Below are 11468 nucleotides of genomic sequence, written 5' to 3'. Positions count from 1 at the left end.
ATTTGCAGTAAAAAAATCTGTTGACTACTACCTACCAATTGGGTATAGATTTGTCATCTTGTTAAACTTTTACTTGAATTCAGGATAATCTCTGATATTATCCAGGTTTTATCTTGGGCTATGAAGTTCTTCTCAGAAAAAGAGATCTTTAGATAATTTAAATCAAGGAGAAAAACTAAGTCTCATTTAGAGTCCAAAGCCTCTAACACCTGATGGAGTACTCTGGAAGGCCTTTTTTTCTGTACTGAAATCCCTTCTTTTCATATTTTATGAGAATTTCCCCAAATGGGAGTGTCTTACAGGGTGTGGTTTAGAGAAGAACAGAAGAGTTAGACAACATACTGAAACCATAGAGCCTTTTGTCCAAGAGGCCTATGAAATCTGACAAGTGGTAGGTTAAGATAAATATGTAATACTGGCTGTTTCAAGGTGAAATGAGTCCAAGGAAGACATTTGTACTTAGTACTTAGGTATCTATAGACCTCTCTACTATCTTCAATATTACTAACAAGGTCTAGGGACCAAAGAAATCATTGGTTACTACTGATTGGTTAATACCCCAATATCTGGCTCTTTCTTCTCTTTGGATTAGGGAGGGAAATTATTTTCTTGATTTAATTTGGGAAGTCTTAGATTCCAGCATGAAAGTGGACTATAAACTCTAATCACATTCCTTCTCTGAGCATCTGTCCTAGTTACAGTGCTCAAATATATGGCCTCCAGACACTTAAATGTCGCTGGGCACCAATCAAATGATCCAGGAAATGATATTCTAGAACAAAAAGCAAAAGAAAGTATGGGAGGCCAAAATCACTACCATAGGAAGCCCCATTAAATATCTTTGCAGATCTGGATGGATCTTGTTCACGAACTTGAACAATGACCAAAATGGGGGACTTAGAAGTAAAACCATAATACTTCCCTGTCCCTGTGCTGAATACTTCTATGATCAAGCATACTTTCACGTTTCTGTGATATACAGTAGGGGGACCAGGAAAAACATAACTTACTCCAAGTAATATTTGCCGCTAGAAGGTAAGACTGTTGACCAAATAATTTATTAAAGCTAAGCAGACTATACCAAATGCAAAAGGACATATATTGTTTGATTCCAATTAGAAGAAGTACCCAGAATACATAAATCCATAGTGTCAGAAACCCGTGGGGGTGGTGGTACTGGGTATGGGGAGCAACTGCTGTGGGTGTGGGTTTTCCTTTATGTTCTGCAATTAGGTAGAGGTGGTGATTGCACAACATTATGATTATGTTAGTTGTCACTGGATTGTTTACTTTAAAATGGCTAATTTTATGTTATGTGACTTCCACCTAAAACTTCCCCCCTGCTAAACAAAACTAACAGGCTGCTTATCAAGGCTCATTAAGATCCTTTGCTGAACTTGCTGTGCTGACCACTCCAAAGCTACAATGTCATACACTTTGTTTCATGCCTTCCAAGACCTGCCTTTTAAAAAATGCAACCCAGAACCTTACAATTTATAACTCTTTCCTTTAATTACTCCATTTGACACTCTTTGTTTCTCTTCCAAAAGTAGTTCCAACAAACTCACAGTTGCTCAATCCATCAACTTTTGGGGGCAATCTTTTGGAAGGTCAACATGATCAGTAAAATCCCTTCTAGTGATTAAAATATTTACCTGTTTTGGATTCTCTTTTTCTATCCTCTGTCTCAGATAGGTAGCAGCTTTCCAATTACAGGCAGATATAGGATTGGAACAGATCTTCACAGAGTGGCCAGAGGTAGAGAGCTCAGTGCCAGCTCTCCAGGAGAGAGGACAGTAAAAGATCAGCCAGGCCATTTGCCCAGTGTTCAATCTGTGTTCATCTATTTTAGTGGCTAAATAAAGAGTAAGGAATTCTTGTCTTGGGAATTACACAAACAGGGGGTAAGGGAAAAGTCATAAAGTTAAGTCTGAAGCTCACTCTGTATAGAAGAGACCAGGCTTATAGAGAAATCGTTCTGGGCCAATTCTATTGGGAAAGAAGGATATGAAACTATCAGTGTACTTATTACCTTGATCTGGTTTGGCTCAAAAAATAGTGGCAAGCCTATATATGAAGAGACCTAGTACCTTAGATGACTAGGATTGATTTTTCTAAAATTGTGTTTGTGTGTGTGTGTGTGTGCGCTCTGGAGTGAAGTATTAGGTAGCTATTGCTGTATAAAAAATTACCCCCAAACCAACTGGCTCAAAACAAAACACATGGGTTGCGTTATGGGTTTTTGCAGGTTAAGACCTGGGCACATCCTAGCTGGTCCTTTCATGAGCTTCTATCAAGGTGTGGGCTGCACTGCAGTCATCTCAAAGCTCAACTTGAGAAGTTCTGCTTTCGAGCTCATGCAGCTATTGATAGGACTCAGTTCTTCTCAGACTTGGATGTGTGTGTGTGTGTGTGTTGGTCTGCACGTCTCAGATGGTTGTCTAGAGGTAAGCTTCAATTTCTTGCCATGTGAGTCTTTCCCACATTGCACTTGCTCCATCAGAGAATGTAGAATAGAAACGATATATCTTGTTAAGCACAGAAGCTTGAAAATTATAGTGAAGTTGCTTTTCTCTGGGATAAAGTTTAATCTGAAATATCACAAGTAAATGGGAACTCTTAAAATTTTATTTTGAATTTTTGTAAGAGGCTAAATACTTAATACACACATTAGTTTTTAAGATGCCAGATCTGTCTGAAAGTATTATTGCTTTTTTCTCAGATGAAGTGCCAGATAGTTTTGAATAAGGATATCTGAAAAGTTATGGTGTTTTGGAAGTATTTACTGTTTCCCTTGAAAACCACAAGGCTTGTGTTTTCATCAGACTCATTCCAAATAATTAGCTGGGTTTTGCAGACCTCTCCTTGGAGCAGCTTCACTGAAAAAGTCAAGTGTTTTACAGTTAGTGAAGCATCTCAGAACATGGGAAATTATGGTGTTTGGTTCAGAAACAGGAAAGATTATTATTATTTTTTCATCTGAACTTGTCTGACTATAGAAACAGAAATTTGGTCTGAATAAATCCGGTAGCTTATCAACAGCTGTTAATTCACTCTTTTTTGGAGATGGAGATCTTTGAGGAGTACAAAGTATTCTAATTGATCAAGAATTAGATTAATTAATAAAAGACCAAGTCATAGGAAGAATGATTATGTAATATATCTGAAATGGCTTTTAGAACAGCCTTCCCATTTTATCTTTGAATAAATTGAGGCACAGAGAGCTGAAGTTGTTTATCTAAGAAGATAAAGCTAGTTATAGGAGTATTTTCTTTTTTTTTAATTTATTTTTTATTGGTGTTCAATTTACTAACATACAGAATAACCCCAGTGCCCGTCACCCATTCACTCCCACCCCCCGCCCTCCTCCCCTTCTACCACCCCTAGTTCATTTCCCAGAGTTAGCAGTCTTTATGTTCTGTCTCCCTTTCTGATATTGCCCACACATTTCTTCTCCCTTCCCTTATATTCCCTTTCACTATTATTTATATTCCACAAATGAATGAGAACATATAATGTTTGTCCTTCTCCGACTGACTTACTTCATTCAGCATAATACCCTCCAGTTCCATCCACGTTGAAGCAAATGGTGGGTATTTGTCATTTCTAATAGCTGAGTAATATTCCATTGTATACATAAACCACATCTTCTTTATCCATTCATTTTTCGTTGGACACCGAGGCTCCTTCCACAGTTTGGCTGTCGTGGCCATTGCGGCTATAAACATCGGGGTGCAGGTGTCCCGGCGTTTCACTGCATCTGTATCTTTGGGGTAAATCCCCAACAGTGCAATTGCTGGGTCGTAGGGCAGGTCTATTTTTAACTCTTTGAGGAACCTCCACACAGTTTTCCAGAGTGGCTGCACCAGTTCACATTCCCACCAACAGTGTAAGAGGGTTCCCTTTTCTCCGCATCCCCTCCAACATTTGTTGTTTCCTGCCTTGTTAATTTTCCCCATTCTCACTGGTGTGAGGTGGTATCTCATTGTGGTTTTGATTTGTATTTCCCTGATGGCAAGTGATGCAGAGCATTTTCTCATATGCATGTTGGCCATGTCTATGTCTTCCTCTGTGAGATTTCTCTTCATGTCTTTTGCCCATTTCATGATTGGATTGTTTGTTTCTTTGGTGTTGAGTTTAATAAGTTCTTTATAGATCTTGGAAACTAGCCCTTTATCTGATATGTCATTTGCAAATATCTTCTCCCATTCTGTAGGTTGTGTTTTAGTTTTGTTGACTGTATCCTTTGCTGTGCAAAAGCTTCTTTTCTTGATGAAGTCCCAATAGTTCATTTTTGCTTTTGTTTCTTTTGCCTTCGCGGATGTATCTTGCAAGAAGTTACTGTGGCCGAATTCAAAAAGGGTGTTGCCTGTGTTCTTCTCTAGGATTTTGATGGAATCTTGTCTCACATTTAGATCTTTCATCCATTTTGAGTTTATCTTTGTGTATGGTGTAAGAGAGTGGTCTAGTTTCATTCTTCTGCATGTGGATGTCCAATTTTCCCAGCACCATTTATTGAAGAGACTTTCTTCCAATGTATTGTCTTTCCTCCTTTATCGAATATTAGTTCACCATAAAGTTCAGGTCCACTTCTGGGTTCTCTATTCTGTTCCACTGATCTATGTGTCTGTTTTTGTGCCAGTACCACACTGTCTTGATGACCACAGCTTTGTAGTACAACCTGAAATCTGGCATTGTGATGCCCCCAGATATGGTTTTCTTTTTTAAAATTCCCCTGGCTATTCGGGGTCTTTTCTGATTCCACACAAATCTTAAAATAATTTGTTCTAACTCTCTGAAGAAAGTCCATGGTATTTTGATAGGGATTGCATTAAACGTGTATATTGCCCTGGGTAACATTGACATTTTCACAATATTAATTCTGCCAATCCATGAGCATGGAATATTTTTCCATCTCTTTGTGTCTTCCTCAATTTCTTTCAGAAGTGTTCTATAGTTTTGAGGGTATAGATCCTTTACATCTTTGGTTAGGTTTATTCCTAGGTATCTTATGCTTTTGGGTGCAATTGTAAATGGGATGGACTCCTTAATTTCTCTTTCTTCAGTCTCATTGTTAGTGTATAGAAATGCCACTGATTTCTGGGCATTGATTTTGTATCCTGCCATGCTACCGAATTGCTGTATGAGTTCTAGCAATCTTGGGGTGGAGACTTTTGGGTTTTCTATGTAGAGTATCATGTCATCGGCGAAGAGGGAGAGTTTGACTTCTTCTTTGCCAATTTGAATGCCTTTAATGTCTTTTTGTTGTCTGATTGCTGAGGCTAGGACTTCCAGTACTATGTTGAATAGCAGTGGTGAGAGTGGACATCCCTGTCTTGTTCCTGATCTTAGGGGAAAGGCTCCCAGTGCTTCCCCATTGAGAATGATATTTGCTGTGGGCTTTTCATAGATGGCTTTTAAGATGTGGAGGAATGTTCCCTCTATCCCTACACTCTGAAGAGTTTTGATCAGGAATGGATGCTGTATTTTGTCAAATGCTTTCTCTGCATCTAATGAGAGGATCATATGGTTCTTGGTTTTTCTCTTGCTGATATGATGAATCACATTGATTGTTTTATGGGTGTTGAACCAGCCTTGTGTCCCAGGGATAAATCCTACTTGGTCATGGTGAATAATTGTCTTAATGTACTGTTGGATCCTATTGGCCAGTATCTTGTTGAGAATTTTTGCATCCATGTTCATCAGGGATATTGGTCTGTAATTCTCCTTTTTGGTGGGGTCTTTGTCTGGTTTTGGAATTAAGGTGATGCTGGCCTCATAGAACGAATTTGGAAGTACTATAGGAGTATTTTCAGATTGGTATCAGGTCTATTCTTTATTTGAGAGAGAGAGAACACACAAGCAGGGGGAGGGGCAAAGGGAGGGAGAGAATCTGAAGCAGATTCCACCCTGATCATCTCGGGGCTTGATCTCATGACCCTAAGATCATAACCTGAGCTAAAACAGAGTTGGGTGGTTAACTGACTGAGCCCTCCAGACATCCTGGTATCAAGTCTATTCTTGATCTAGTTCAAGTCCACACTACAAGCATGCTAGCAGAAAGTGCACCAGATTAACATCAAGAATCAAATCCCACAGACTTGTCCATTTTCTTCTCCACCGTATCTTACACCAGAAACTGGAAACCTATACCTGAAACTATAAATGAAAGCATGTATCGCTAATACTTGTTGAACATATAAATGCATATAAATGGGTGAATGAACGAGTGAATAAGTGAATGAATGGAATCCTAGTCCTATGATATACTGGTTGAGTGACTATGGACAATTTGTTTCCTGTCTCTGGTTTTGGGTTTCCTCATATTTAAAATGAGAGTTTTGGTCTGGTTAATCTTTAAAATTCCTTTCATTTCATTTCTAAATTTCTATGATTTAATAACAATAAGTGACATTTGTTGGGTAATGTGCTCTTTCTGTCACATACTATGGTTTACACACGAATGCCATTTTATTTTTTATTTTTAAAATATTTATTTATGAGACACAGAGAGAGAGAGGCAGAGACACAGACAGAGGGAGAAGCAGGCTCCCTGTGGAGTGCGTGATGTGGGACTCAATCCCAGGACCCCAGGATCACAACCTGAGCCAAAGGCAGATGCTGAACCACTGAGCCACCCAGGTGCCCCACTAATGCTATTTTAATTCCTACAACCACTCTATGATGAACAAGGCTCTGAGGAAGATAACTAATAACTAACAGTTATTTTGATCTTACTCTGAGCCAGACACTATTATTAATTCATTTTGATCCTCATCTCTACCCTATGAGGTACAGATATTTAATTTGTCACATAAGTAGTAAGGGGTGGGGCTAGAACTCGAACTCCAGTGGTCCAATTTCAGAGCCCACCTGCTTATTCATGTTGTTAGACATGATGTTACATAATAACATCATAAGAGCAAAGACCATGATTCATTGTGTTCCGTGGAACCTGAGTTCAGCCTTCTCTGTGGCTACCAACTTCTTTTTTTATTTTCTATTCATAAGCATTATCTGCACACAAATACATTCGTCTTTACATTTCTGTAACAATTTAAGGCTTAAATTGCTAAATAAGTTGCTGATTTAATAAATCTTTATTACTATCCAATCATTTAAATGGTGGGTAAAAGTTACTGTAACCAGGATTCATGCTGTTTCAAGGATTGGAAATGGAGAAATATTTTCTGAAGTCATGTCTGGGGTATGGTGGGTGGATGTTTGGCTTGCTCTGAGAAATTTAGCTGAAAAGTCCAGAATTACTCAAATGTTTGGATTGGTGAGGCTTAATGTTCTGGCCAACTGGCAGCAGAAAGACATTAGTTAAACCCATGGAGAATGAGGAAGATGAGGTTCAGATGGTGTGGATCCATCTGTGTTATTTTTGTTTTAATCTCCTTAGACTATCTCAAGAACTGTGCATTTTCATTTCTGAACACCTATTATGACTAAGATTATATTAGCTGTGTATCTGAATGGGAAATTTACAGTAAAATTAGAGGTAATTTTCTAAATAATTTTTTTTCTTTAGGAAAATTGAGATGCTGCTGAGGATATGGAAAAGTATATATTCTGAGCATAGTCATCTTTTCTGATGGAATCTGTTGAGTATCTTATTGGTGTTTACTTTGATTTAGCCAGCCTGTAAGTTCACATCCATATGAATGTGGGTGGTATTATGCAGGGTAACATTAAAGAGAAAATACTAGAAGACCAAAGATTGAGTGCTTAGTAGGAATAGTGTTATTATCAAGCAGAATACTCAATCCAATACAGAGTTTAGACTCTGGGGGGATGAGATTTTGGAGAGTAGAGTGAAGTGGGTCTTTTAAAGGTCAAAGGTCATGATTTCTGTCTCATATTAGGAGAGCAATGTCTTTGTGTGATGCTGATTGGTTGGTGATGCTTGGGCTTGTCCCTTAGGTAAGTGGAGGCTAGGTGAAGGTGCTCTTCTGTATATGTTGGGTACCTGCCTCAGGATAAAGGTGGCCAGCTGCCTCTGCTGTGTATATGTATTGCCGTCACATTATGTCACCTGCTCAGTGTCAGCAGGTTAAGTGATTAGTTCAGACTTGACAAGAGTGAGCCAACGGAGCCTAATCTATGAATAGAAGTCTCAGGTTCTAGTTTTGGTAATGCCATTGACTTAGGTGTCTGACATTGTGCTCCCATGAAACTTCTCTAGGTCTTAGTTTGTTAATTTGTAAAAAGAAAGCGTGGGCTTACATCTTTGAAAACCACTTCATATTCATTTTTTTTTTTGAAATGGATCAGTTGTTTAATTAGGTTCTTTGTAAGAAATTTAGAACATCAATTTGTGAGGGCAAACTCCATTTATGAGAGAAAACACAGAGCAGAGGTAGCCCTGAAGCTGAGAACAGCTTTGATTTTTGGCAGAATTTGTGAGTCCACAGCTTTCTGATCAACCTTGCGCTGCTCTGTAATCTTGTATTTCTCCTTCTCTGTGTCAAAAATCTCCCCTTCCTGCTGTCTGGGTTTACGCAGCTGCTTCTTCTTGAAATAAGCGTCAGTGAGATGTTTGGGGATTTTCACACTGCTGATATCAATTTTGGTGGAAGTGGCAATGATAAATTTCTGGTGTGTTCTTCAGAGAGGAACTCAGTTGAGAGCCAGAGGTTCAGTCACAAGTAGCAAGCCACTGCTCAGTTGCTTCAGGAAAACTATCCTCTTGCCTCTGTGGCACCTGAGGATGATCAAAATGGTCCCAGGAGTGATGCTAGCTTGCAACTTTCTCACATGCTGACTGAAAGTTTTTTTTTGCCGTGGCTCAACAGCTTTTGAGGCACAGGTAATAGCTAGGCATTTTGCGAAGTTTAACCACTCAGGTACCACCATTCTTGTCACCACCAACTGGTTTTGTAACAGTAGCAAGAACCTTCTCCTTCTTTTTCTTTTCAACCCTGGATTTAGCTGCCAAATACTTCCTCTTGTACATGGCTTTTCTGGAATACAGAGCTGATTGGGGATATCTACAATTCCTCTTACTAGGACAGGGTTTCGGCTGCAGTGGAGCTTCCCCTTCTTTGGCATTTTAACCTTGAGGTTACCCTTCTTTGCCTTGCCACCAGCATCAGCCTTCTTGACTTAAGGTTTCTTCTCCTTAGTATCCGGCTTCTCGGCTTTTTTGCCTGCCATCTTGCAAGATGGAAAAGAGACCACTTCATATTCTTCTATAGGTTCTGCTGAGGGATTTCAAGAGTGACCACAATGCCTTAGCCCACTCCCAACCCAACTCCCATCCAACAAGAGCATCTCTCCATGTCACCTATTTTACATAAGGGACTTCTTCAGAGTTTCTTTAAAGAGAGATTCAAGCTCCTAAGAATAAAAAATGATCTTGAAGATACCTTCCAACTCAGACATTCTGTAAGATCTCATTCAAAACTATTTAACCTAATTATTGTTTTTTAATAAATTATAGTCTGAACAAGAACATCACTTAAGAGGATGATGAATGGAAGGGTAGAAAAGTTAGGGTTTCATTTTCTACTTCCAGTTTTTTAAGATTGGTTTGTTGACATGCTATTGTGCATATTTGGGAGCCTGGGATTCTGTATGAATTCACGTTTGTGAATCTCAAGCTTAGACTAGGAAATGTAAATGTATGGAAGACATCCTGTTCACACAAAGAAAATAGCTTCACATATGATTTCCTTTGGTAAATATTTTAAAGAAAGATACCATCATTTCCTCTGAAAGTTCTTTCTTCATTTCTCACAGTGACTTTTTATTGAGCTCCTTGAAAAAAAAAAGTGAACGAAAATCATAAAGAGTATATCCATGTAAAGTACCTAATGTCCCATCAGAGGTTTCAGGGAGGTGTAAACACTCCTATGCAGACCTCTTCTCTGCCCACAGCCCCAAGGTCAATCAATGGTGCTGTTAGCCTATCTGTGTTTTATTAAGGCAACTAAATGGAATTTGTGTGCGTCAGGCTACTAGTGATTTGGCAGGGAATATTATGTATAGTGTAAAAGTCATCGACCGTATATCATGGAAATTAAAGTAGAAGTCTACTTTTCTGCCCAAATGCTTCATCCCTATTCAGGTGAATCCCATTAAGATGAGTGTTCTCCTTCTGCATTCTCCTGATGTCTTAACATCATTAGATTCTTCTTGAGGTTCTCTCTGATGGGTTTGTTTGGATCTCCACAGCTCTAAAGGGGACCTTTACAATTCTTGCTAAAGACCAGAAGGGTACTCTTCCAAATGGCATGCAAATCAAGATGACTTCTTTCAACTTAGTGCAGTGGTGAGTTAGTGCTGACTTCTGTTTTCCATAACTATCTCCTGACAAGCACAATATTTGTTTGGCAATGAAGAGTGAATAGGTACCTATGAAACTCTGTGTTCAACAATCATGGGGGAGAAGATGAGTTATGCACTGTCTCTGCTTCAAGGATCTTGGATGGATACTCTTGTATAACTTGGTGACTTAAAACAATGATGATCATTTATTTTGCTATGACTGCAATTTGGGCAGTTTGTTGGGATCACCTGTGCCTCTTCTTAGCTCCCCACAATGTTTGAGGGCCTCTACCAGGATGACATGAATACCTTGGGGCTGAAACAGCTCAGGCTGAACAGGCATCTCCTTTTTGTGTAATCTCAAAGTCTTTCTACATGGCCTTGCTTAGCAGAGTGGTCTCAAGATAGTTGAACTTCTTATATGGCAGCTCGGGGCTTCCAGAGCTACTGTTCCATAAGGCCTGGGTAGAAGCTAAAAAAAACTTCTAATGACCTGGCCTCAGAGATCTATTCTTAAAGGCAAGTTACTAAGGCCAGACTGTGTTCCAAAGGAAGAGAATTAGTCTCTAGCTCTCAATAGGAGTAACAAAGAATTAGCACAGCATCCACCATGTTAGGTATATTTTCCCCAGGGTTCACAGCCACCCTGGGATAAGAATGTAACAAATGAGAAATTCAAGTTTCACTCAGGGGGCCAATGGCAGAGTCAGGATTCAAACCTTGGATTCTTGTTTTACTAGAAGAGAACTTCTGGGATCATGACCTGAGCTGAAAGCAGACACTTAACTGACTGAGCCACCCAGTCACCCCAGGATGCCATTGTATGCAGATTCCTCAGCTCTTAACCATTGGGTGGGAGGAAAGGTATCTCTGTTATAAAGGAGAATTAAGCTTTTGTGATTGCAAAAGATGAACTGATATCATACTGTTGATATGGATATGCTATGGGTCTCTAGTCCTTCTCTTTCTGCAACAGAATGGCAATGAAAAGCAATTTCTTCTTTCAAAGAAGAAAGGAAGAAGACTAGGAAGTATGTATAGACACTATAGGCAGAGAAATAGAGAAAAGAAAGAGAGTCAGGTTCTGGCTATTAAATGACTTTCTTTTAGGAAAAAAAATCTCTAATAGGAAAGATATTACCAGAGTTTTCATACCTTTTGAAGTGGTTGAAAGCTTTAGAAACACTGACCATTGA

General features: G+C 39.1%; 1 pseudogene; it reads right to left on the bottom strand.

Moving 5' to 3' along the window:
- Nucleotides 1-8260: 8260 nt before the first annotated feature.
- Nucleotides 8261-9159, bottom strand: LOC144305633 (large ribosomal subunit protein eL6 pseudogene; annotated as a pseudogene).
- Nucleotides 9160-11468: the final 2309 nt, after the last annotated feature.

Source organism: Canis aureus, chromosome 3 (assembly GCF_053574225.1).
Source record: "Canis aureus isolate CA01 chromosome 3, VMU_Caureus_v.1.0, whole genome shotgun sequence".
Lineage (NCBI taxonomy): Eukaryota > Metazoa > Chordata > Mammalia > Carnivora > Canidae > Canis > Canis aureus.
The sequence above is the reverse complement of the archived record's forward strand: the minus strand, read 5'-3'. Positions and strand labels throughout refer to the sequence as shown.